The sequence below is a fragment of the Microcaecilia unicolor genome, chromosome 4 (assembly GCF_901765095.1).
Source record: "Microcaecilia unicolor chromosome 4, aMicUni1.1, whole genome shotgun sequence".
In the NCBI taxonomy this organism is placed as follows: Eukaryota; Metazoa; Chordata; class Amphibia; order Gymnophiona; family Siphonopidae; genus Microcaecilia; species Microcaecilia unicolor.
Genome location: NC_044034.1, coordinates 206,472,634 through 206,497,886, shown reverse-complemented (window position 1 = coordinate 206,497,886; position 25,253 = coordinate 206,472,634). Strand labels below are relative to the sequence as shown.

Sequence of the window (25,253 nt, the reverse complement as noted above, 5' to 3'; positions counted from 1 at the left end):
AGAGTCGAGAGCCAACAACTTGTTGTCCCTCGTCTCGCGGGTGCGAGCATCACAGCAGATCACAGCTCGGCAGATGTTGAGATTGCTGGGCCACATGGCCTCCACAGTCCATGTGACTCCCATGGCCCGCCTCACATGAGATCTGCTCATGGACCCTAGCTTCTCAGTGGTTTCAGGCTGCTGGGGATCTAGAAGACGTGATCCACCTGTCCACAAGTTTTCTCAAATCCCTGTATTGGTGGACGATTTGGTCCAATCTGACTCTGGGACGTCTTTCCAAATTCCTCAGCCACCAAAAGTGCTGACCACGGATGCGTCTCTCCTGGGATGGGGAGCTCATGTCGATGGACTTCGCACCCAAGGAAGCTGGTCCCTCCAGGAACGCGATCTGCCAGATCAATCTTCTGGAGTTACGAGCGATCTGGAACGATCTGAAGGCTTTCAGAGATCGGCTTGTCCCACCAACATATCCAAATCAGACAGACAACCAGGTTGCCATGTATTACGTCAACAAGCAGGGGGCACCGGATCTCGCCCCCTGTGTCAGGAAGCCGTCAGCATGTGGCTCTGGGCTCGCCGTCATGGCATGGTGCTCCAAGCCACATATCTGGCAGGCGTAAACAACAGTCTGGCCGACAGGTTGAGCAGGATTATGCAACCTCACGAGTGGTCGCTCAATTCCCGTGTAGTGCAGCAGATCTTCCAGGTGTGGGGCACCCCCTTGGTAGATCTCTTCGCATCTCGAGCCAACCACAAAGTCCCTCAGTTCTGTTCCAGGCTTCAGGCCCACGGCAGACTGGCATCGGATGCCTTCCTCCTGGACTGGGGGGAGGGTCTACTGTATGCTTATCCTCCCATACCTCTGGTGGGGAAGACTTTGTTGAAACTCAAGCAAGACCGAGGCACCATGATTCTGATTGCTCCTTTTTGGCCGCGTCAGATCTGGTTCCCTCTTCTTCTGGAGTTGTCCTCCGAAGAACCGTGGAGATTGGAGTGTTTTCCGACCCTCATCACGCAGGACGAAGGGGCACTTCTGCATCCCAGCCTCCGGTCCCTGGCTCTCACGGCCTGGATGTTGAGAGCGTAGACTTTGCCTCTTTGGGTCTGTCGGAGGGTGTCTCCCGCATCTTGCTTGCTTCCAGGAAAGATTCCACTAAGAGGAGTTACTTCTTTCTGTGGAGGAGGTTTGCCGTCTGGTGTGACAGCAAGGCCCTAGATCCTCGCTCTTGTCCTACACAGACCCTGCTTGAATACCTTCTGCACCTGTCTGAGTCTGGTCTCAAGACCAACTCTGTAAGGGTTCACCTTAGTGCAATCAGTGCATACCATTACCGTGTGGAAGGTAAGCCGATCTCAGGACAGCCTTTAGTTGTTCGCTTCATGAGAGGTTTGCTTTTGTCAAAGCCCCCTGTCAAGCCTCCTACAGTGTCATGGGATCTCAATGTCGTTCTCACCCAGCTGATGAAACCTCCTTTTGAGCCACTGAATTCCTGCCATCTGAAGTACTTGACCTGGAAGGTCATTTTCTTGTGGCAGTTACTTCAGCTCATAGAGTCAGTGAGCTTCAGGCCCTGGTAGCCCAGGCCCCTTACACCAAATTTCATCATAACAGAGTAGTCCTCCGCACTCACCCTAAGTTCTTGCCAAAGGTTGTGTCGGAGTTTCATCTGAACCAGTCAATTGTCTTGCCAACATTCTTTCCCCGTCCTCATTCCTGCCCTGCTGAACGTCAGCTGCACACATTGGACTGCAAGAGAGCATTGGCCTTCTATCTGGAGCGGACACAGCCCAACAGACAGTCCGCCCAATTGTTTGTTTCTTTTGATCCCAACAGAAGGGGAGTGGCTATGGGGAAACGCACCATATCCAATTGGCTAGCAGATTGCATTTCCTTCACTTACGCCCAGGCTGGGCTGGCTCTTGAGGGTCATGTCACGGCTCATAATGTTAGAGCCATGGCTGCGTCGGTAGCCCACTTGAAGTCAGCCACTATTGAAGAGATTTGCAAAGCTGCGACGTGGTCATCTGTCCACACATTCACATCTCATTACTGCCTGCAGCAGGATACCCGACGCGACAGTCGGTTCGGGCAGTCAGTGCTTCACAACCTGTTCGGGCTTTAGGATCCAACTCCACCCCCCGTGGGCCCTGTTTGTTCTGTTCCAGGCTGCACTCTCAGTTAGTTGGTCATTTTTTAGGTCAATCTCAGTTATGTCCTCGCCGTTGCAAGGCCCAATTGACCATGGTGGTTGTTTTGAGTGAGCCTGGGGGCTAGGGATACCCCATCAGTGAGAACAAGCAGCCTGCTTGTCCTCGGAGAAAGCGAATGCTACATACCTGTAGAAGGTATTCTCCGAGGACAGCAGGCTGATTGTTCTCACAAACCCGGCCGCCTCCCCTTTGGAGTTGTGTCTTCCCTTGTTTTGTCTTGCTACATATGGGACTGACGAACACGAGCCGGTTCGGGCGGGAAGACGGCCGCACATGCGCGGTGTGCATCGGCGCGCGAGGGCTAGCAAAGGCTTTTGCTAGTGAAGATTCCGATTGGAGAGGCTGCCGTGGACGTCACCCATCAGTGAGAACAATCAGCCTGCTGTCCTCGGAGAATACCTTCTACAGGTATGTAGCATTCGCTATATCCTTGAATGTCTAGACCCAAATCCCGGAGAATACCCAGCAGATCGATCATGGACCGACTTTGACACGCTGTCATCAAAAGAAATCTCAAATTGGCTAGAAAAATACGCCAAATCGCAATGCAAATTAGACATCTGCCCTAACAGTCTAATAAGATCCGCACCCAAACAATTCAAAACAGATCTCAAGAACCACATAAATTACAGGCTTCAAAATGGACTCTTTCCTACGGATAAAGGAAACATCCTACTCACTCCTTTACCGAAAGAAGCTAAAAAAAGCACAATAGACTTAACCAACTATCGAGCAGTAGCATCTATTCCACTCATGACCAAACTCATGGAAGGTATAAGTACATAAGTAATGCCATACTGGGGAAAAGACCAAGGGTCCATCGAGCCCAGCATCCTGTCCACGACAGCGGCCAATCCAGGCCAAGGGCACCTGGCAAGCTTCCCAAACGTACAAACATTCTATACATGTTATTCCTGGAATTTTGGATTTTTCCAAGTCCATTTAGTAGCGGTTTATGGACTTGTCCTTTAGGAAACCGTCCAACCCCTTTTTAAACTCTGCTAAGCTAACCGCCTTCACCACTTTCTCCCGGCAACGAATTCCAGAGTTTAATTACACGTTGGGTGAAGAAAAATTTTCTCCGATTTGTTTTAAATTTACTACACTGTAGTTTCATCGCATGCCCCCTAGTCCTGGTATTTTTGGAAAGCGTGAACAGAAGCTTCACATCCACCTGTTCCACTCCACTCATTATTTTATATACCTCTATCATGTCTCCCCTCAGCCGTCTCTTCTCCAAGCTGTATAGCCCTAGCCTCCTTAGTCTTTCTTCATAGGGAAGTCGTCCCATCCCCACTATCATTTTAGTCGCCCTTCGCTGCAACTTTTCCAATTCTACTATATCTTTCTTGAGATGCGGTGACCAGAGTTGAACACAATACTCAAGGTGCGGTCGCACCATGGAGCGATACAACGGCATTATAACATCCTCACACCTGTTTTCCATACCTTTCCTAATAATACCCAACATTCTATTCGCTTTCTTAGCCGCAGCAGCACACTGAGCAGAAGGTTTCAGCGTGTTATCGACGACGACACCCAGATCCCTTTCTTGGTCCGTAACTCCTAACGTGGAACCTTGCATGACGTAGCTATAATTCGTGTTCTTTTTTCCCACATGCATCACCTTGCACTTGCTCACATTAAACATCATCTGCCATTTAGCCGCCCAGTCTCCCAGTCTCGTAAGGTCCTCTTGTAATTTTTCACAATCCTGTCGCGATTTAACGACTTTGAATAACTTTGTGTCATCAGCAAATTTAATTACCTCGCTAGTTACTCCCATCTCTAAATCATTTATAAATATATTAAAAAGCAGCGGTCCTAGCACGGACCCCTGAGGAACCCCACTAACTACCCTTCTCCATTGTGAATACTGCCCATTTAACCCCACTCTCTGTTTCCTATCCTTCAGCCAGTTTTTAATCCACAATAGGACATTTCCTCCTATCCCATGACCCTCCAATTTCCTCTGTAGCCTTTCATGAGGTACCTTGTCAAACGCCTTTTGAAAATCCAGATACACAATATCAACCGACTCCCCTTTGTCCACATGTTTGTTCACTCCTTCAAAGAATTGAAGTAAATTGGTCAGGCAAGATTTCCCCACACAAAAGCCATGCTGACTCGGTCTCAGTAATCCATGTCCTCGGATGTGCTCTGTAATTTTGTTTTTAATAATAGCCTCTACCATTTTCCCAGGCACCGACGTCAGACTCACCGGTCTATAATTTCCCGGATCTCCCCTGGAGCCTTTTTTAAAAATGGGCGTTACATTGGCCACCCTCCAATCTTCCGGTACCACGCTCGATTTTAAGGATAAGTTGCATATCACTAGCAGTAGCTCCGCAAGCTCGTTTTTCAGTTCTATCAGTACTCTAGGATGAATACCATCCGGTCCAGGAGATTTGCTACTCTTCAGTTTGCCGAACTGCCCCATTACGTCCTCCAGGTTTACCGTGAAGTCAGTAAGTTTCTCCGACTCGTCCGCTTGAAATACCATTTCCGACACCGGTATCCCACCCAAATCTTCCTCGGTGAAGACCGAAGCAAAGAATTCATTCAGTCTCTCCGCTACGTCTTTGTCTTCCTTGATCGCCCCTTTTACCCCTCGGTCATCCAGCGCCCCAACCGATTCTTTTGCCGGCTTCCTGCTTTTAATATACCGAAAAAAAATTTTTACTATGTTTTTTTGCCTCTAATGCTATCTTTTTTTCATACTCCCTCTTGGCCTTCTTAATTTGCGCCTTGCATTTGCTTTGACACTCCTTATGGTAAAATTATGTATCATACCTGATAATTTTCTTTCCATTAATCATAGCTGATCAATCCATAGACTGGTGGGCCGCGTCCATCCACCAGCAGGTGGAGACAGAGAGCAATCCCCCCGCCTCCCCACACGTGGTCATGTGCCACCGGAAACTCCCCAGCATGTCGATATCCAAGCTCCATCCGCAGGACTCAGCACTTAGAGAATTACACCCACGAAGGGACACTCTGCCCAGCTCACCACCGCCGAAACGGGGGAGGGGAATTAACCCAGCTCATCCCCACACAAGTGGGGGAGGGGAATCCGTCCAGCTCATCCCCGCGGAGCAGGGGAGGGACACCACACCCACCGATGCGGGGGGATCTGGCTTATCCTGCAACCGCGGGAGGAGCTGACTGACCCTAACACCGCCGAAGCGGGAGGGGTACAAAACTGCCCTACTGCCGCACGAAGCGGGAGGGAGCGCCGGCAGAATTTAAGTCTCAATCCAGCCCCTTAAAACGGAGGGGAGAGGAATGGCATAGTGACCAAACAACTTACTGAATACCTAAATAAACACTCAATTCTGCACGAGTCCCAATCAGGATTTCAGACGAATCACAGTACCGAAACTGTACTAGTGGCAGCAATGATCTCATTCAAACAAGCAATTGCGACTGGTAACAACATCCTCCTCCTGCAATTTGACATGTCCAGCGCTTTTGACATGGTTAACCATGATATACTAATACATATACTAGAATACTTCGGAGTAGGAGGCACTGTTCTCAAATGGTTCAAAGGATTCCTGACCACAAGATCATACCAAGTAACAACAAACGCAGACAGATCACCACCTTGGATACCTGAGTGTGGAGTCCCCCAGGGATCCCCTCTCTCACCAACACTATTCAACCTAATGATGATACATCTAGCCAAGCTACTAGCCGATCAAAATCTCAACCCCTACATTTATGCAGATGTCACAATCTACATCCCATTCAAATATGATCTAAATGAAATCACCAACAAGATCAACCAAAGCCTCCAAACAATGCACACATGGGCAGATGCATTCCAACTGAAACTTAACACAGAAAAAACACAATGCCTTGTACTCACCTCACAACATAACACAAAAAACTTCAACACCATAATCACACCATACTGTTCCCTTCCGGTCTCACAAAATTTGAAAATTCTTGGAGTCACCATTGATCGAAACCTCACTCTTGACACCCACATGAAAAACATGAAGAAAAAGATGTTCTACACCATGTGGAAACTTAAAAGAGTAAAACCTTTCTTCCCGAGATACATCTTCCGTACCCTAGCACAGTCAATGGTAATAAGTCATCTGGACTACTGCAATGCACTGTACGCCGGAAGCAAAGAACAGACAAACAAAAAACTCCAAACCACACGAAATACGGCCGCCAGACTCATTTGGAAAAACTAAATATGAAAGTGCAAAACCACTAAGAAAGAAACTACACTGGCTCCCACTTAAGGAACGCATCGCGTTCAAGATCTGCACAATTGTACACAAAATCATTCATGCAGACGCCCCAATCTACATGCAAAACCTCGTGTCCAGCAAAACCTACCTCCCAGAAACGCCACAAGATCATCCCGCAAATTTCTCGACTTGCACTACCCAAGCTGCAAAGGACTGAAGTACAAACAGATGCATGCCACTACCTTCTCATACATGAGCACGCATTTATGGAATGCATTACCCACAGGAGCAATCAACGAAACCACTATCTTTCGAAAATCTCTGAAAACATTCTTCTTCAACAAGGCCTACAATAAGAACCTATAGCTCACTAAGTCACCTCACTAACTCACTCAATTATGAAAGCCTACCATCCTTAACTACCCTAATCACTCTCTTCCTTCTTCCCTATTCCCTTCCTTGATCGCTACACATCGTAGCCAATGTAACGCCCATTTTTAAAAAAGGCTCCAGGGGAGATCCGGGAAATTATAGACCGGTGAGTCTGACGTCGGTGCCGGGGAAAATGGTAGAGGCTATTATTAAAAACAAAATTACAGAGCACATCCGAGGACATGGATTACTGAGACCGAGTCAGCACGGCTTTAGTGTGGGGAAATCTTGCCTGACCAATTTACTTCAATTCTTTGAAGGAGTAAACAAACGTGGACAAAGGGGAGCCGGTTGATATTGTGTATCTGGATTTTCAAAAGGCGTTTGACAAGGTACCTCATGAAAGGCTACAGAGGAAATTGGAGGGTCATGGGATAGGAGGAAATGTCCTATTGTGGATTAAAAACTGGTTGAAGGATAGGAAACAGAGAGTGGGGTTAAATGGGCAGTATTCACAATGGAGAAGGGTAGTTAGTGGGGTTCCTCAGGGGTCTGTGCTAGGACTGCTGCTTTTTAATATATTTATAAATGATTTAGAGATGGGAGTAACTAGCGAGGTAATTAAATTTGCTGATGACACAAAGTTATTCAAAGTCGTTAACTCGCGACAGGATTGTGAAAAATTACAAGAGGACCTTACGAGACTGGGCGGCTAAATGGCAGATGACGTTTAATGTGAGCAAGTGCAAGGTGATGCATGTGGGAAAAAAGAACCCGAATTATAGCTACGTCATGCAAGGTTCCACGTTAGGAGTTACGGACCAAGAAAGGGATCTGGGTGTCGTCGTCGATAACACGCTGAAACCTTCTGCTCAGTGTGCTGCTGTGGCTAGGAAAGCGCATAGAATGTTGGGTATTACTAGGAAAGGTATGGAAAACAGGTGTGAGGATGTTATAATGCCGTTGTATCGCTCCATGGTGCGACCGCACCTTGAGTATTGTGTTCAATTCTGGTCACCGCATCTCAAGAAAGATATAGTAGAATTGGAAAAGGTGCAGCGAAGGGCGACTAAAATGATAGCGGGGATGGGACGACTTCCCTATGAAGAAAGACTAAGGAGGCTAGGGCTATACAGCTTGGAGAAGAGACGGCTGAGGGGAGACATGATAGAGGTATATAAAATAATGAGTGGAGTGGAACAGGTGGATGTGAAGCGTTGTTCACGCTTTCCAAAAATACTAGGACTAGGGGGCATGCGATTAACTACAGTGTAGTAAATTTAAAACAAATCGGAGAAAATTTTTCTTCACCCAACGTGTAATTAAAATCTGGAATGCATTGCCGAAAATGTGGTGAAGGCGGTTAGCTTAGCAGAGTTTAAAAGGGGTTGGACGGTTTCCCCTAAAGGACAAGTCCATAAACCACTACTAAATGGACTTGGAAAAATCAAATTCCAGGAATAACATGATAGAATGTTTGTACGTTTGGGAAGCTTGACCAGGTGCCTTGGCCTGGATTGTGCCGCTGTCGTGGACAAGATGCTGGGCTCGATTGGACCCTTGGTCTTTCCCAGTATGGCATTACTTATGTACTTATGCTCCGCCCTTTCTGCCTCGCCTCACCCTATGCTTGGAATAAACTTCCTGAGCCCATACGCCAAGCCCCCTCCCTGCCCATCTTCAAATCCTTACTCAAAGCCCACCTCTTCAATGTCGCGTTCGGCACCTAACCATTATACCCCTATTCAAGAAATCTAGACTGCCCCAAACTGATCGACTGCACATTTTGTCCTTTAGATTGTAAGCTCCTTTGAGCAGGGACTGTCCTTCTTTGTGAAATTGTACAGCGCTGTGTAACCCTAGTAGTGCTTTAGAAATGTTAAGTAGTAGTAGTAGTACTTATGTAATTTCGTTCTCTTTGCTGTCTGGATGTATGCAGAATTCTTGTCCTGTACAAGGAAGTAACCATTCTGATCATCTTTTTTTAATGTGTTCACTGGCTGCAATATAGGTAACTAAAGGCAGATGATCAAAAACCCTGCGCTGTCGAAACAGCGCTCTAAAAATAGCGCTGGAACAGAGATAATGACATGCAAATTTAAGCACTCAATTATCTCTCTTATCTCTGATCATGGGGTAGAAGTGCGGGAGGATTGCACCTGAGCATGCGCTCAGCACAATCCTCCCGCACTTGATTGACAGGTCTGGGCTCAGTAGCAGCGACCTTGGAAGTGGATCCATGGGTGAGAGCTCACAGGGCTTCTGCAGGCATCGCTACTCAGTCGTTGGTTCCCCGTTCTTCCAAGAGTACACTTGCCAGTTGTTATGGATGGAAATCAGCCAGGCTCGTTACGTAATGGTGGCTTCAATCTGCCAACCTACTCAAGGGAATCTTTTTGTTGGTTCCAGTTGGCAAATTGTCACCATGATGCCAGCTTGTCAGGTGGGGGACTCCCTTCCAGTCTCATGTAGCTCAGGCACAATGGTCCAAGTCGGAAGCTTCGTGGCCATCAACCACTTAGAGCTGAGAAACAATTCAGAAGGCTCTCCTAGAGTTTGCTCCTCTTCTCTCCAGTCACTCAGTCCAAGTTTTCTTGGACAGTGCGGTGGCAGTTGCTTATGTGAACAGGCAAGGAGGGACTCACATTCTCCATCTAGCTCTAGAGTCTGCATTCTATTCAGATGGCGGAGAGGCATCTTGGGGAGTCTTTCAGCAGTCAGCTGCACACCACAGTGGGAACTGTGAGCTTGCAAACAGATTTCCTCACCGACACACTCTGGACCCAGGAGAACAGGCATTGTCCAGTGCTGCTTTTATCTAATAGTAAACTGATGCAGATGGCCAATCATGGACTTAATGGCCACCAGGACAAATGTCAACATTCAAAGTTCTTTTCAGGCATCGGAACGAGCTGAGTTCTTGGATCTGGACACAATAGTTCAACCGTGGCCTTGCAGCAGTCTCCTATATGTCTTTTCTTCCTTGGTCCCTGTTGTACTGCCTTCTACAGCACATTGTGACCCACACAGACTTGGGTGGTCCTGCTAGCTCTGGATTGGCAGAGATGACTGTGGTACACAGATCTAATTCACCTGTTGCAGGATTAGCCCCTCAAACTTCTTCAGAGCAGGGGTGTTTTACATTGATGTCCAAGCGTACTGGAGGATCCCTTCCCCCTTTTGGTCTTGCGACCTGACTCTTCAAGTGCAAGGCTGAGACGCAAGGGGTATTATTTTAAAAGTGATTGCCACCCTTCTTCAAATCAGAAAACTGTCTGCTTCTGCAGCATATTCTAGAGTATGGCGGACCTTTTGAAGGTCGGTGTTCTCACAGAAGATCTCCCTGCTTCCATCTTCAGTAGCCCCCATATATTGGTCTTTCTCTAATCACACCTTGAAAAGGGATTAGTTCTTTATTCTTTGCACGTTCAAATAGCTGCATTGGCTTGTTTCAGGGGATCACCTAAGGGTTCCTCTTATCTGCTTCTCGTCCAGAAGTAGTGAGCTTTTTAAGGGTGCCAATCACCTTTGCCCTCCTGTTTGGTCCATTCGTCTGGCGTAGAATCTCAATTTGTTCTGTGAGTACTTTAGAAGTTTGCTTTTGTGCCACTTAAGAAGTCTACTTGAAGGATTTGACCTTAAAGACAATATTCCTGGTGGCTGTTTCTTCTTGTTGAAGAATTTTAGAGCTCCATGCACTCTCATGCTGTGATTCCTTTCTCCGTTTTATGGAAGCTGGGGTTTCACTCCACACAGTCTCTTCCTTTCTTCCAAAAGTTATTTCTTGTGTTTTTGTTAACTAGTCAATAGATTCTCATCCTTTTGCAGAGAAGACTTATGGTACTCATTTTCTTCCGTGAGACTGTTTATTGTATTTATTTACGGCCTTTTGAAAAATTCACTCAAAGCAGTGAATTTATTTATTTGTTACATTTGTACCCCACATTTTCCACCTATTTGCAGGCTGAATGTGGCTTACATGGTACCATTAAGGCGTTCACCAGTCAGTTGATAACAAATACAAGGTTGAATTGTGGTCAAATGAGGTAGGTGTGTGTCAGCACTGTGAAGTTCGAAGGGAATGTATATTGTCCAGTACGATCATTGGTTGTGCTGTGTTGCTGGGTGTGGGGATTTACGTTGGATCGGTGGGTTAAGCCTTTTTGAAGAGGCTGGTTTTTAGTGATTTTCTGAAGTTTAGATGGTCATGGATTGTTTTTACAGCTTTTGGGAGTCCATTGTATAGTTGTGCACTTACGTAGGAGAAGCTGGATGCATAAGTTGTTTTGTATTTAAGTCCTTTGCAATTTGGGTAATGTAAGTTTAGGTATGATCGTGATGATCTGATTCTGTTTTTGGTTGGTAGATCTATGAGATCTGTCATGTATCCTGGGACTATTCCGTAGATAATTTTGTGGACAAAGGTGCAGATTTTGAAGATGATGCGTTCTTTGATTGGGAGCCAATGCAGCATTTCTCGGAGGGGTTAGCACTTTCGAAGTGGATTTACTAAATATCTGCCTGGCAGCTGTGTTTTGGGCGGTTCTGGAGTTTTTTTTTGCGAGTTGTTCTTTACATCCTGCATAGATTGCGTTGCAGTAATCTGCATGGCTTAGGACCATTGATTGTATTAGGTTTCGAAGGATTTCCCTTAGGAAGAAAGGTTTTATTCGTTTAAGTTTCCACATTGATTAGAACATTTTCTTTATTACAGAGTTTACTTGGCTCTCAAGGGTAAGGTTGTGGTCAATTGTGACACCAAGTATTTTTAGGCTGTCCGAGGTAGGGAGGGTGTGTTCTAGGGTGTTTACGGTTGTGGGTTTGTATTTGTTATGTTGAGATGAGAGGATGAGGCAGTGTGTTTTTTCAGTGTTCAGTTTTTCGTTGGAATGAGTTTGCCCAGGAGTTCATGATGTTCAGGCCATCATTGATTTCATTGGTTATTTCTGTCAAGTCATGACTGAAGGGAATGTAGATTGTGACGTCTGCATAGATGAATGGGTTGCGGCCTCGGAAGTTTAGGGACTTTGCCAGTGGGATCATCATCATGTTGGAGTATTGGTGATAGTGGTGATCCTTGAGGTACTCTACAGGTAGCTTTCTACGGTGATGATATGTTTGAGTTTGATATTACTCGGTAAGTTCTGGTGGTTAGAAAACCCTTTATCCAGTTAAGTACGTTCCCATCAATCCCGAAATGGCCAAGGAGTCTTAGGAGTATATTGTGGTTTACCATGTCAAATGCGCTCGACATGTCGAATTGGAGGAGAAGTATACTTTTACCTGTGGCCATTTCTTGCTTGAATTTGGCCAGGAGTGTGACTAGGACAGTTTCAGTACTGTGGTGGGGGCGGAACCCTGACTGTGAGTCGTGTAGTATTGAGAACTTGTCCATGTATTCCATAAGCTGTTTGGTCACCAAGCTCTCCATCAGTTTGACTACTAGTGGTATAGACGCAACTGGGCGGTAATTGGTTAGGTCGTTTGTGTTTTTCTTGGCGTCTTTTGGTATTGGGGTGAGTAGGCTGTTGCCATGTTCCTTGGGGAAGAGACCTTGTTGTAGCATGAAGTTTAGGTGGGATGTGAGGTCTGCTATGAAGCGGTCAGGGGTGGATTTGAGTAGTGACTGGGACATATGTCCAGTTTACAGTGGGTGTTGGCAAACCTATGAGTCGTTTTTTATGACTGATTCAGTGGTGAGGAGAGTAGTCTAAGCCGGTAAGGAAGGAGAAAATGTGTACCAGATAATTTTCTTTCCTTAGTCTTCAGACTATTCTAGAACCTATCCTCAGGAAGAGTCTTTCTGCATTCGTTCCACTATTACCGGTTCTTCATGTTTGGTTCTTCCTCATTTTGCGTTATTATAGTTGTAGGTGGACTTTTGTGTTTCCTTTTGTGCAAGTCATAGCACGGTGATTCTTCTTATTTGAATCTGATTTCTGTCTACTGTTTGCTTGTCAAAATATTGAAGTGTGGAAGCTACAGACTGAACTTGGAGAATGCAGAACTTCGGTGTACTCTATTCGGTCGATATTGAAAACCATTTAACTGGCCAGGAATGGTACTGGCTGGTTAAATGGTACTTAACCGGCTATCTGCCAATATTAAGCGGGAGATAGTTGGCTGTCTCCCGCTGAATTATCCCCAGTTAGCGCTTTGTGGATAGCAGATTTTCTCCGAGGACAAGCAGGCTGCTTATTCTCACATGTGGGTCGACGTCTGCGTCGGCCCGGGAATCAGCATTTTGCAAAAGCAAAAAACAGTTTTGCCAGAGTCTTCTGGCGCACGTGCAGTGCACAGCGTGCATGCATGGACCAACTTCCCGCTCACTGCACGAGTGAGTACCTCAGTTCTCTATTTTCCACGACGAGGTGTGGCAGAGATTTTTCTGTGCTCCTCGTTTGTCCGGGGAAGAGTCCTCCTTTTTTGAACTGTTTTTCGCGTTTACGCGTAGGGTTTTCTTCTTTGTTTAAAAAAAAAACTTTTATTTATCCTTAATTCTTTTTTCACAGTTAAAGTTTTCTTTCTTTTTCGACGCAGCCGATTTTTAGGCCGCGTGGTCGGGTTTTTCCCTTTTTGTGCCCTTTCATTTTGGCACAATCGTGTCTTTTGATTTCTCCAAGAGCATTTTTCCTTCCATGTCATCGAAGACACCCATCGGCTTCAAACGTTGTACTCTGTGCAACAGGACCATACCCATTCCTGGTGTATCTAGTACCTTGGGCCCAAGCACAGCCCACCTGCTTGTAGTCTGTGTCATATGAAGAAATGGACTCAAGTGGCTCGAGAAGCCCAGCAAGAGAAACTTTTTGGGGCTCAGTCCGGTCCTTCAACGTCAGCATCGACATTGGTACTGAGGGCGTCTGCATCGACATCGAGGGAGGCATCGATGTCAGGAGCAATGACTGCTGAGAGACCAAGTCGCGCTGGGAGCAGTGAGGCATCGAGTGGGTCTCCACCTGTCTTGAGACCTCCTGCTATGCAGGTTCCCCGGGACCGACCATTGTCAGGTTAGGGCTCTTCAGCTTGGAGAAACTACTACTACTACTATTTAGCATTTCTATAGCGCTACAAGGCGTACGCAGCGCTGCACAAACATAGAAGAAAGACAGTCCCTGCTCAAAGAGCTTACAATCTAATAGAAAAGGCAGCTGAGGGGTGATATGATAGAAGTCTACAAGATAATGAGCGGAGTAGAGCGGACAGATGTGAAGCGTTTGTTTACACTTTCAAACAACAACAAAACCAGGGGACACAAGATGAAGCTAGAATATGGTAGATTTAAAACAAATAGGAGAAGGTTTTTCTTTACTCAGCGTGTAGTTAGACTCTGGAACTCGTTGCTGGAGAACGTAGTGACAGCAGCTGGCATTACGGAATTTAAAGGGGGTTTGGACAGATTCCTGAGGGAAAAGTCTATTGAACATTATTAATTTTTTTTGGGGGGGGGGAGGAGTTTGCCGGATTCTTGAAGCCTGGATTGGCCACTGTCGGAGACAGGATGCTGGGCTTGATGGACCCTTGGTCTTTTCCCAATATGGCGGTGACCCCAAGGATATGTGAGGATTCCACGTCGTCCTCGTCGGTACCGAGGAGTCTTGATGACTGGCATTGAGCGAAGGTAAAGAAGCACTGTCATCGATCTTCTACACGCAGTGCCGGGAGCTCCGGGGCGTCGAGGGATTCGGCACCTGAGAAGCGTTGGTGCCGAGAGGACCGCTCCCCCTCTATACAGGAGTTGCTGATTCGTTGGTCTCCTAACAGCCCGGTACCTGCTCCTGAACCTCAGCAGGTTCTGCCACCGGCTGTTCCACCAACCCCGCAGCCTTTTCCGATGGCGACTCATGAACGCATCTGGGCCCTGCTTCCAGAGCTTCTGGAAAGACTGCTGCGTCGGTCTGCTGCGGTGTCGGAGGTGATTGCACCTTCCATACCGTCTGCTGCAGCGGCGTCTGGCCCTTCACCTGTGGTGAGGTCCCCATCCTCGGTGCCGCTTGCCACCTCAGGTCGACTCCCCTTCGATGTCGGTGGAGGAAGCTTTGCCGCAGTCTATGCGGGCATCGGCCTCTCAACATCGCCATTGAGGATGTCGATCCTCTGCGTCGAGGCAGGCTCAGAGTTCCCTGAGAGAGGTATTATCTGATACTGAAGAGGAGCGTTCATGGAAGTCAGAGGGAAGTCCCAGATACTTTTCTTCTGATGAGTCGTATGGGATTCCCTCTGAACCTTCCCCTCCACCTGAAAGGAGACTATCTCCTCTGGAAAGTCTGTCCTTCTTTTGTTCCGGAAATGGCTACGGCTATTCCATTCCCTATGGAGGTTGAGGATGAGCCCAGAGCTGAGATGCTCGAGGTCCTGAACTATCCTTCTCCACCTAAGGAGCCAGTGATGGCTCCTCCTTATGCGGAACCGGTCGTTCCCTCTGTCTGGCCCCATGATCCCGAGGAAAGCTGATTCCCAGTATCTGATCCTGGGTGAACCTGGATTGATGAGGTCTCAGTTACCCCACAATTCCATGGTGGTGGACTCCACCCTCAAAAGAGCCAAGAGTACTAGAGACTATGCCTCAGCGCCCCAGGCAGAGAAACTAGGACCTTGGATTCTTTCGGGAGGAAGACATATCAGGCCGCTATGTTCGCTTCCCGAATCCAGTCTTACCAGCTCTTCATGAGCATCCACTTGTGGAACTCTGTGAGACAGCTGTCTAGCTTGGTTGATGCCCTCCCTCCGGAGCAGGTTGAGCCTTTTCGCCAGGTGGTCAGGCAGCAGAAGGCATGTCGTAAATTCCTGGCCAGGGTCGCTTATGACTCTTTTGATGTGGCATCCAGAATCGCTGCTCAAAGTATAGTGATGCGCAGACTCTCATGGCTGCGTATCTCTGAACTGGATCATTTGGTCCAGCAGCGGAGGGCGGTTGTACCTTGCCAGGGGGACAACCTTTTGACAAACGTTTTGGTGAAAAAGTAGAGGATCTTGTTGGCCAGATCAAGAAGCATAATGATGCTATAGATTCTCTCTCCCGCCGGGTGCTTTCATCTAGGAGGTTTTTTTGGGGGAAGAGGAGTGCTCCCTATTCCTATGCTAGGCGTAGGTACACTCCTGCTTCTCGGCAGCCTAGTCAGGCTCAGCCCCAGCACGCTCGTTCTCGTCAATAGCGTGCACCTAAGGCCCCTGCTTCTCCCCAGCAAAAGCAAGGGACAGGCTTTTGACTGGCTCCAGCTCAGCATAGCCACTGTGACAGTGTCTGTACTGGGCGACTTGCCAGTTGGGGGGAGGTTAATGTTTTTTTCACCAAAGGTAGCCTCTTATAATCTCTGACCGGTGGGTTCTTCAAATAGTCCGGTTAGGATACACCCTCAATCTGGAATCCAAACCTTCAAATTGTCCACCAGGAGCTCATTCTTACAGCTCCCAGCACAAGCAGATACTTGCAGAGGAACTCTCCGCCCTTCTAAAGGCCCATGCGGTTGAACCCATTCCACCAGGGGAAGAAGGGCTGGGATTCTATTCTAGGTACTTCCTTGTGCAAAAGAAAACAGGGGGGATGCGTCCCATCCTAGTAGACCTAAGGGCCCTAAACAAATTCCTAGTCCGAGAAAAGTTCAGGATGGTTTCCCTAGGCACCCTTCTTCCCATGATTCAGGAGAACAATTGGTTATGCTCTCTGGACTTAAAGGATGCCTACACTCGCATCCCAATACTTCCAGCTCACAGGAAGTATCTTTGGTTTCAGCTGGGAACACAGCACTTTCAGTACTGTGTACTGCCCTTTGGCCTTGCGTCTGTGACCAGTGTTTACAAAGTGTCTAGCTGTAGTCGTAGCATCGCTACGCAGACTGGGGGTGCATGTGTATCATTATCTCGACGATTGGCTGATGAAGCGCACCTCGGAGGAAGGTGCTCTGGAGTCCATGGGAATGACTATTCGGGTGCTAGAGCTACTGGGGTTCGTAATAAATTACTCCAAGTCCCATCACACTCCTGTCAAAAAATTGGAATTCATTGGAGCACTGCTGGACACGAAGACAGCTCGGGCCTATCTTCCCAAGACAAGGGCAGACAACCTCCTGTTCTTGGTGTCCACAGTTCGAGCATCTCAGCAAATCACAGCTCGGCAGATGTTGAGGCTTCTGGGCCACATGGCCTTTACAGTTCATGTAACTCCCATGGCACATCTACATATGAGGTCAGCTCAGTGGACCCTAGCTTCCCAGTGGTGTCAAGCTGCGGGGGATCTGGAGGATGTGATCCAACTGTCCACCGATTTTCAAAATTCTCTTCAGTGGTGGACAGTCCAGTCCAATTTGACCATGGGACGACCATTCCAAATTCCTCAGCTACAAAAATTGCTGATGACGGATGCATCCCTCCTAGGGTGGAGTGCTTATGTAGATGGGTTTCACACTCAAGGAGCCTGGTCCTTCCGGGAAACAGGTCTTCAGATCAACCTCCTGGAATTATGAGTGATCTGGAACGCTCTAAAGGCTTTCAGAGATGGGCTATCCACCAAATCATCTTGATTCAGACAATCAGGTTGCGATGTATTACACCAACAAGCAGGGGGGCACCGGATCTCGCCCTCTGTGTCAGGAAGCTGTTCAGATGTGGCTTTGGGCACGCCGTCAGAGCATGTTTCTCCAGGCCACTTATCTGGCAGGTGTAAACAACAGTCTGTCCGACAGATTGAGCAGGGTAATGCAACCTCACGAGTGGTCACTGAACATGGGCGTAGCCCGCAAGATCTTCCGAGTGTGGGGCACCCCCTCGGTGGATCTTTTTGCCACTCAGATCAATCACAAGGTCCCTCAGTTCTGTTCCAGACTTCAGGCCCACGACAGACTAGTGTCAGATGCCTTTCTCCTACATTGGGGAACAGGCCTTCTGTATCCGTATCCTCCCATTCCTTTAGTAAGGAAGACTTTGCTGAAACTCAAGCAAGTCTGTGGAACCATGATCCTGATTACACCCTTCTGGCCACGTCAAATTTGGTTTCCTCTTCTTCTGGAGTTGTCCTCCGAAGAACCGTGGAGATTGGAGTGTTTTCCAACTCTCATCACTCAGAACGAGGGGTCGCTTCTACATCCTAACCTCCAGTTTCTGGCTTTCACGGCCTGGATGTTGAGACCTTAGAATTTGCCTCCTTGTGTCTTTCAGAGGGTGTCTCCCGAGTCTTGCTTGCTTCCAGGAAAGACTCCACAAAGAGGTGTTACTCTTTCAAATGGAGGAGGTTTGCCATCTGGTGTGACAGCAAGGCCTAGATTCTCTCTCTTATCCTACACAAATCCTGCTTGAATACCTTCTACACTTGTCAGAGTCTGGTCTCAAGACCAACTCCGTAAGGGTTCACCTCAGTGCAATTAGCGCTTATCATAAGCGTGTAGAGGGTAAGCCGATCTCTGGACAGCCTTTAATTGTTCACTTCATGAGAGGTTTGCTTTTGTCAAATCCCCCTGTCAAACCTCTGCCAGTGTCATGGGATCTCAACGTCGTTCTCACCCAGCTGATGAAAGCTCTTTTTGAGCCACTGAATTCCTGCCATCTGAGATACTTGACCTGGAAGGTCATTTACTTTGTGGCTGTTACTTCAACTCGTAGAGTCAGTGAGCTTCAGGCCTTAGTAGTACATGCGCCTTATACTAAGTTTCATCACAACAGAGTAGTCCTCTGCACGCATCCTAAGTTCCTGCCGAAGGTGGTGTCGGAGTGCCATCTAAACCAGTCAATTGTCTTGCTAGCATTTTTTCCCCGACCTCATGCCCACCCTGGCGAGAGCAGCTTGCACACCTTGGACTGCAAGAGAGCATTGGCCTTTTACGTGGAGCAGACAAGCCCTTCAGACAGTCTGCCCAGTTGTTTGTTTCTTTCGATCCCAACATGAGGGGAGTCGCCATCGGAAAATGCACAATCTCCAATTGGCTAGCAGATTCCATATCCTTCACTTATGCCCAAGCTGGGCTGACTCTGGAGGGTCATGTCACGGCTCATAATGTTAGAGCCATGGCTGCGTCGGTGGCTCATTTAAAGTCAGCCTCCATTGAAGAGATTTGCAAGGCTGCAACATGGTCATCAGTCCCACACATTCACATCTCACTACTACCTTCAGCAGGATACCCGACGTGACAGTCGGTATGGGCAGTCAGTGCTGCAGAATCTGTTTGGGGTTTAGAATCCAACTCTACCCTCCTAGGCCCGTTTTATTGTGTTCCAGGCTACACTCTCAGCTAGCTGTATATAGTTTCAGGTTAACCTGTGTTATGTCCTTGCCGTTGCGAGGCCCAGTTGACCAATCTTCATAGTTTTGAGTGCGCCTGAATGCTAGGAATACCCCACATGTCAGAATAAGCAGCCTGCTTGTCCTCGGAGAAAGCAGGCTGATTATTGTCACAATCCCTCCCACTTCCCCTTTGGAGTTGTTATTGTTTTGCTCTTTAATTTAACTGAGGTACTCGCTCGCGCAGTGAACGGGAAGTTGATCCGCGCTGCACGCGCACCAGAAGACTCTGGCAAAACTTTTTTGCTTTTGCAAAATGCCAATTCCCGGGCCGCCGCAGACGTCGACCCACATGTGAGAATAATCAACCTGCTGTCCTCAGAGAATACCTACTACAGGTAAGTATCTTCGCTGTATTGCACAATATAACTGGCTATCCTCCAATTTTCAGTGTATCGCCAACTAAGTTTAGCAGCCTTAAATAAACCAGATATTCAGTGTTGGTCACCGGAAACGGCCCAGCATTAAATATCTGGCATCACCACAGACAGTGGGAGTTAGCCAGGCTAACTCCTGCGGTCTGAATATCAACCCCCTTTACCTCTTCTTGATGGCTGATGGTCATAACACCCGCTTTTCTGGAATAGTCTGAAGGACTAAAGGAAAGAAGACTATCAAGTAAGACATACTTTAATTTCTCCTTAATAATCTAAATTGCCAGCAATATTAGCTTGGCTGTTGTCCAGCCATTCATCCTCCTAGTTCCCATTGCATAGCCTGCCAGACAGACCCAGCTACATTTGCACCTGTATTTCCACAAGAGGTATTGGAGAATTTGCAAGCTACCAGACAAACCCAGATGCTAGTTTGATTCTCTTGTTACAATATGACCTAACTAGCTACCAGGTCCAGCTATTCTAGTGTCTGTATTTCCAATAGGACTTTTTGTTATTATCAAATAAGTATGCCAAACAGACCCATCTGTTAGTATATTCTACCATCACAGCTTGTCGGGCAACCTTGTGGTATTGCAAGGACTTCTAACAATTAACCACTTTGGAGAAGAGCATGGTCCTATGAGCACTTATATTTCATTTCATTTATTATATTTATGTCCCGCCAATATGAAAATCTAAGCAATATAAACAAGTGAATATGGGTCATTAGGTCATATTTTCAGCCCTCTTCACTTTTAGCAAATCTAGTTAGCCTGTGCTGCCTTATAATTCGTTACTCTTTTAGCTGCTGCCACCACCTACCCCAGAAGGATCTTCCATATATCCATCGCCCTTTTTTTTGTTATAGAATGTCTTTTCCCTTAGAATCAATTTGTGACCATCTCTGGGGAAAAGATGACTAAAGTCACTAGAAACAAAAAAAATGAGATTTTATTGAATTCTGTTAGGGCCAACAATTTGTAATACAACAGTCCAAACCCCAGCCTTTTATGTGAAAAAAAATGAAAAAGTTACAGAAGTTCAAACATGTAACTTTCTCAGACTGCTTATTATTAGGGTGGAGCTTATTTTTTAAGTTTGTAAAAATGAACTTTTTACCCCATAATTTGTATATATGAAGAGATTTCTGGCAAAACATCAGTTACATTTCTGAGCATTTGTGGTTTATTCGGTACTTTATATATTGCTTGTCACACAGTGTATATCTAAGCAATTACTGGTAGCTCAACAGCACTGATATTATGAAGGTATCAAATAGTAGTAATTCCACAATCCGCATAAGATATTTTTGAATATGAGCCGTTGTGAACCAATATGCTTACCTCAAATAAACAGTTCTAGGAGGTAAGTGCTTTGAAACTCAACATATTTATTTTTTTTTCTATTCTTTAAGCTCCACCCTGCTGCTTTATGGACTCATGACATGAAAAATTGGCCATTGTCAACATTTCAAATCTACTACTTTAGTCACCTTTTCCCAGAGACAGTCATTTTTGATTTATGTGTATTTTTTATTACCACCTTTTAGATATGTTTCCCGTCTCTGTTGCACTGCTTTTCTAGGGTGTACATCTCTAGATTTCTAACTGCTTCTTTTCCTCTCTTGCAGGTCTTCAGATGGATGTCTTTATTTTTTTTTTATTTTTATGTTTTTTTTATTTTTTTGTTTATTTGAACGGGCTTGCATTTTGTCACCATGTTAGGACTGAAGGATGCAGTGACCCTCCCAAATCTCTAGGAGCCAAGCCTTGAGCTTTGATTGTACATCAACTTCTTTCGCCAGGGATACCCATCTTTCTACCACAGAACACAACTTACATCGTTTTGTAGCCCTGTGTGTGCCCTCCGCAGTGGTGTTGGTGCTTTCTAACTCACAGCGCATTGTCAGCTCCTGTTACGATTTTACCTCTTCAAAGGAGTGGAATGTTGGCAGGAAGTTTCTCCATGTCATTTTGAGTGAAAATAGGGCACATGAAGAGACAAGACAGAAGTGAGAACCAACTTGTGACTGATTGGAATTGTATTGAAGACCATTTTTTCTACTAAAAATAAGGTGGCATGGGGGTACTTTGTGTTATGGATGCAGTGGTAACTGGATATTGGGCTCAGAGAACAGGTTAAGGTCTTAACTTTGGTTTGAGTGTCTGAGGAAAACAGATAGTGAACAATGCTGAAGTTCCTTAATGCTACTAAAAAGAAAATGTTCTTATGGCAGTGGATTGTTACCCCAACCACTTGCTACTCTGCCTTCATTTTATGTGTACTTGTGTATTCCTCAAGATAAGGAGGCTGACAACCAGAATAAAATAACCTACAGTTTATACCACACCCCTGGTGAGATTAACACACTTTGTATCATACGCATAAATCTTGAAAATTACTTCTTCCTCCTCCCCCTGACCCTAAGATTTGAGGGGGGTTTTGGACCAACATGTTTCTCCTCCTCTGGGTTTCCAGCTCAGTAGGAAGTGGGCTGGGCTACTGGAAATGTTTCCCCTTCAAGCTCACTTCACCCAGTCACTGCAGCCATGGTCTATAGCCAGAGGCCATTCACCAGGGCTCCTCCCAGACCATTGCCATTGTGAACCCAAAGTCTGTCCAGTTTCCACTGCATTATGTCTGGAACTTTGTCATCCCTGAGGCTGTGAAATGCTTCCTCTGCAGCATCTATAACACCTAGCTGGGGCACAGAATTTTGGCCCAGCAATCAAACCCAGGTGCTCTGCAAAGCAATGTGCAACACTTGCCATTGGTTGACCTTATCCTCTAAATTTCCTTGCATTCAGCAATGAAGAGGGCACAGGGTTTGACTGTCAGCCGCACTGTCTCTGTGTACATCCCTAGACATTGTCCACCCTCTCCCTGGCCTTCCCTGTCTGTCATTCTGATTCATGTTTGTGCTGCATTTCCAAAATGTTATACCTCCTTGAGAATCCTTTTAGTCTCTCCATTTAAGGCCTTTTTATAGTGTTACCATGACAGTGGGACATAAGGAATCCCCCAGCTCTTGCATGTGCCCTCTGTATCCGTTGCCTGGCATCTGCTCCTCATGCAGTAAAGAACATACTCTGTTCTGCTGCATTTTTTTTTTCCATGAGCAGTGACACTTGTGGTTTACATTGTAGTGCTAACACCAATATACAGTCATTAGTACAGCTATTTTTGCTGGTGCCTGTACTCTCCACTGAGAGTGTGGCAAATTCTGCAGTCCTTGCATCAAATGTGCAGGGAGCATTAGATGTGCTGTTGCATATGTCATTGAGCTGGCTCTGCAGTCCCATGTGCCATGAACCCCAAGGGGTAGGGCTGGTTCTGCAGTATCAATGGCATGAGACACAGGGCCACTAGGCCACTTGCAGTAACAAGTAGGGACCAGTTTCTCCTGTAGTTTCTCCCCTCACAGTAAGTCAATAAATTTCACTTTGTCTTCCCTGGAAGAGGACCTCTTTTCCAGGTTGTTTATTTTTTGGGGGGGAGCAAGAGGTTGTTCCTTACAACTGTTTTGTTACTTAAAGGGGATACTCTGTTGTTCTGAATGGTAAGCTTTACCTCTAAGGATGATATAGACAATTAACTCCTTTTCTGAATGTTTTTATTTAAACATAAGAGGTAACTTCATGTATAAGAGACCCCCTTTGACTGGAGGTATATGTTTTTTTTTACTTAATGACATGATTTTTAGTTTAACTTGACATAGTTTGAAATAAGAGAGCCCCCCCCCCCCCCCCCCCCCCCCCCATTGTAGCTGTTATCATCGACTTGATTTGTGTTCCATCTTCTCATAGGTTGCAATTGTGTGTAATAAACTTGATGACATTGTCAATATTTTATAACGCATTGTATTTCTTTCCTTTTTGTAACAAACTATTTTAAATATTAAATGGGGTATGAGCTGTTTGATGGAGTTTGTATTAAGTGGATCTGCTCAGGCAGGGCCAGCTTACAGCTATTCTTTTGCTCTTATGCAGCAGCAGGTAGAAATCTGCAGTGGTTGTCAAGTTTATACTAGATTCGGTTTTAAAAGTCTTAAACAACCAGTTCTGCTCAGCTGTGTACAAAGGCACAACAGTTTAATCACACCTTGCTTTGGTTGATTTTGCAATACATTTAAACATATGATGCCATCATTTTAAGAAATATATGCAAATGTTACAGCAGCAGTTCAGAGATGGTCCAACCACTGGGCAGACTAGTTATCTGCCTAGGGAGGTACAGATTGGGATGGTGCCAGTGCATCAATTAATACCTATGGGAGACATGGTGCTGGTACGAGGCCTTGAGCATCTGCACATACTCAAGATTCACCAGGTCCCATTCTCTCTGAACTTCCTGTTTTGGAAGGGGTCGGGTCTGGTGGGGCTTGAGCAGGTGCAGGTGCTCAAGGCCCCATACCAACCACTGTATCATCCATAGGAATTCTGACTACTACATCTGTGCTGTCCTGGAGGGGATAAGGAAGGGAAGGGGAGATGCTGAGCACTGGGAGGGGGGGAGTAGGGAAGGAGAGAGATGCTGGAAACTACGGGGGGGGGGGGGGGGGGGGTTGGGGATAAGGAAAGGGATATGGGTGACATACCCGTGGGCCAATTCTATAGCAGTCATTTAAAATATAGGTGTCAACCAGTAGTGCATCAATAATAATAATATACATTTAATGACATTTAAGTCCAGTGTACTTAACAGTGCATAAAGACAAAAGGAGAAAATTTATGTTTAAATAAGTTGTACCCAGTGTGTGGGATTTTGACCAACCATAAGCTGAGACTCCACCAGCTCTGGTTTTTCAAGACTGCAAACAGCTTTTGGTTTTCAGGTAGTTCACTGCGATATTATTTGCATATAAAAACCAGACACATCTTTTGACTGTTCTAGGCCAAAACACCATGAGTTGGGTAGAGAGTAGCTTCAGGAAAAACAAAAATATTTCTTTCACAGCAATATGGGTGGATGAATGGAAAAGTCTCCATGGGGTCTATGGGGCATAGATAGTAACAAAATTTAAGAAAGCATGACTTGATGCTGTGTACAGGCATGGGAAAGCAAGATCATTACTGGTGGGAAAGCACAGCTACAGTTGATCCAGTAAAGTTTGTTTTTACAGGTTGTAGAGAAAATAGGAAAACCATTTGGACCATGTAGCCTTTGTGCTGTCAGATTGTGACACATTAGTTACCATTTCCAAAGATTCATTTTTGTTCTGTGCTTTTATGTGTTTTGTTGAAATTTTCAGCACTCATTAATCTGTAATGTGTCAAAGACTACATAAACTTCAAATCTTTGGACTCGCCCATCTTTGACCTCTCCTGCTCTTCCCCTTTCTCCAGGGCCCCTCAGAGTTTTTTTTTCCTCCCCTTGCCCTAGATTCCCTAATGCAGGAAGAATTGACTTTAAAAGACTAGCTCAGCTGTTTTTGACAGTTTGGAGCTGCAGAATAGGCTTAATACACTGTTAAAGGTAAGAACTGCTGTGGGTTTATTTTTGTATTTATTCATAACTAATTGAGCTTTTGTTTTTATTAGTGAGGAGCTTTTGGAGAGGTTTATAGATATCGAGGATATATGGAAGCTTAAGAACATTGAGGTGGCAGCCAATGTACTGAACACCATTTATTTCTCTCCTTTTTAAAAAAATGTTTAATTTGATTTTACTTTTAATTTAGTGCTATTAATCATTTGAATGCTGGGACACCCTATAAAAAAGCTTTCCAACAGTTTTGGTAAGGATATTATATATGTTCAAGTCTAAATAATAAAAACATTCCCCTTTTTGTAGTTTTCTTAGCTCTAAAGGCAC

General features: G+C 45.9%; 1 protein-coding gene across 2 annotated transcripts in view; it reads left to right on the top strand.

The window, feature by feature from the left end:
- CPSF7 (cleavage and polyadenylation specific factor 7) overlaps nt 1–23,924 on the top strand; it is a 132,834-nt gene extending 108,910 nt beyond the window's left edge. For both annotated transcript variants that reach the window (XM_030201165.1, XM_030201164.1), the window contains exon 9: nt 21,070–23,924. The gene's annotated coding sequence lies outside the window, so the exon portion shown is untranslated. The remainder of the gene's footprint in view (nt 1–21,069) is intronic.
- The last annotated feature ends 1,329 nt before the right edge of the window (nt 23,925–25,253 follow it).